We start from the raw sequence: 2,769 nt of genomic DNA, 5'->3' as shown, positions 1-2,769 counted from the left end.
CATTAAAAATTAGCAAGCTGAAGATTTACTGAAAAAAATTAGTTTTGAAAATAATAAACGTGAAAAAATTGGATTTTTTAATGGCGCTGTTTGAAAATATCATCATATCTTTTATTTTTTAGTTTTGTTCTATCACAAAATCAAAATTTTATAATAATTTGAAGCAACGCAAGTTACTGTGTCCTCAGGGTTCATCCGAGGAAGGAGCTGCTGAGCAGCATGAGCTCTCAGGCCTGGCAGGAGCCATTAATCATCTCTTTACTTATTGATTACGGTTCGGTCAGGTTGCATTCATGATTTATTCAATGCGGCCTTCTAATGATTCCCATCTGTTGATTCCTCCATCGCTGCCATGGCAAGAATATTTTTTTTCGACAAATGATGATAATTTATAAATCAAGTTTATTAATTTTATACTGACAAAATTTAATGAGTATAAAAGCTTGACAGCTATGACATTTCTCAATAAAAAAAATGAGATCTTTTGCTTATTTTTTGGAAGATTCCATTGTTTTTGAGGATTTGTTGAAAGTTGGTAGTATGATGAGCTGCCTGCTTCCTTGGTGAAATGCTCCCAATCTGTGACTTTGCTCTGTTCTTATTTTTCTTAGTGCAGGGATTAGGGTTTCAGAGATTATTTCTGTTCAGTGTTTGTTTCAGCAGAGTAAGTAGGTTTATCTCCTTCTCTGGTTCTCTTCATGGATATATACTGGGACTCTCATTTTTCATTGTAATAATTGAATCTAAATGATTTCTGTACTTCTGAGAACATGATCTGTCGTTTTCAGGATAATCAAAGGTGAACCATGGAGAAAATAAAGATTTCTGGCTCTGTGAAGGAAGAATGTAACACAAAAGTTCTGGAATGCAGCTGTGATTCTAATTGTTCTCCTCGTGTTCCAGATAGCTATTTATGGAGGAGGTAAACAAACAATTTAATTTGTGGAACATGTTTTGCTAGAAAAGATGAAGGATATCATAATAAAAATAAAATTGGAGGGTGGTTTATGATTGTGTTATTCAGAATAGAAGATATTGTTATGCAAATAAATCATCACTTTTATCTCAGCTGTTTGGAGTTGGTTTCATGAATCCACATTTATCATTCGGTCATGTTGAAGGCTCGAAACTATGCTTCAGTTGAAAATAAGAAATCAAAAGCTGATTTCTCATTGTTGATTATGGTTCTCCAAATGCCATATTCTTTGCTCTAATATTTTTTTGGAATTTGATTCAGCTTTCTAATTTGTTTAGTGTTTGATTCAGCTTTTCGGAAGGGCCGGATGATTTGTTAAATGAGACGCCACGGCTGTCTTACTATAATCCTGTAAGCATTCTAACTTGTTCTGTTATTGTTGATTAAGTTGGAAAGACCTGTACTTGGCCTTTGATGGTAGGAAAAGAACTGTTTTATTGTCTGATAACCTTAATTGTGATATAACTATATGCTAAAATTGTTCCTGGGGAATATAATGTTCTGTTCTTCCGTAGATGTATACAAACTTGATGGCAACTAGGCCATGCATAGCTCATAAGACATTGAAGATTATTATTGTAATTTCAAAAATTGAAGGATAACCCCTTTATTAAAATTCTTGTATTTTTTGCCTTCAAATTTATAAAGAGTGTTCCTCTTACATGAGTTCCATTTATCATGCTTTAGTTATGAAGCACAAACAGTATCAAATGGCTCTCCGCATCGAACATGGATACAGCTTTAACATAACCCAAAATGTGCACAAAATGCTGGAAATTTTGTTGTTGTTTTTTAAATATGAAATTGAACTCCAACGCTTATCCAACAAGTCTGGACATGAACAGGCCACTTGAATGAGCATTTTGTGCTTAAACTTAAAAGCCCTAATCATATTTGTTTAAATGATGATCAAATAAGGTTACACAATGGTCAAATCGTTTTCAAAGTATCTTTGAATCTTGATTGAACAATATTTCGTAAAAGATTGAATCATATTTGAACAACTATCAACAAATTATCAAACTATGTTTGTAACATGATCTAACAAACATCAAATTACCTTGGAAGAATGTTCAAATAATAATCGAACAATGATTGAAGAATCCTTAAACAATGATCGAATCATCTTCAATTTATATTTGATCATGTTATGATTATTATTCACAGATGATCTGATGAGAATTTAGTTATCATTCACGGATAATTCAACCATTGTTTAAATCATCATTCAATCAAGATCTTCGCATGTAATATATTATTTACCTTCATTCTTGGTATAGAGTATAAAGTGTGAACATCGTATTCAATTTTAAATAAACCAAACAAATAATATTGCTAGCATTTACAAATCTTGCTTATCTACCCTCAAAGTCCCACATTTCACTTTTGCCGAAGTCAAACACATCAGCTCACCCTCATTGATCATGCATCTCCACCTTTTTAGAAGTCAATGACTTCATTTCCCCCTCTTAAATCCCGTGACTCTGCTTTGTATCAAAGTTGAAGTCAAAATCTTATGTCTTCTTTGAAGTTAAGGCACCTAAGGTTAGCAATAGTGTAAGACTCTGATTAAAAGCTACATAGTAGTACTTTTGTTTTAATATTTTCTTTATTTAAAAAATATAAAATGAAAATGGTTTTAGGATCTTCATTCTTGTTTTCTTATTAAGCAAAACAAAAGATTATAGGTTTTATAAGAAATATTTAGCCATATACCGTTCATCATTTGTTATTATTATTTGTGCTCTCAATAAATAATCATGTTTTATTTATTATTTTGATAGGATAACTAA

General features: G+C 31.7%; 1 long non-coding RNA gene across 1 annotated transcript; it reads left to right on the top strand.

Moving 5' to 3' along the window:
- Positions 1-159: 159 nt before the first annotated feature.
- Positions 160-1,328, top strand: LOC110035436. Its single transcript, XR_002295142.1, has 3 exons — positions 160-664; positions 789-922; positions 1,267-1,328. It is a non-coding gene; the product is annotated as an uncharacterized LOC110035436 (long non-coding RNA).
- The last annotated feature ends 1,441 nt before the right edge of the window (positions 1,329-2,769 follow it).

Source organism: Phalaenopsis equestris, unplaced genomic scaffold (assembly GCF_001263595.1).
Source record: "Phalaenopsis equestris unplaced genomic scaffold, ASM126359v1 Scaffold197718, whole genome shotgun sequence".
NCBI lineage: Eukaryota > Viridiplantae > Streptophyta > Magnoliopsida > Asparagales > Orchidaceae > Phalaenopsis > Phalaenopsis equestris.
This window is presented reverse-complemented; position numbering and strand designations above follow the sequence as displayed.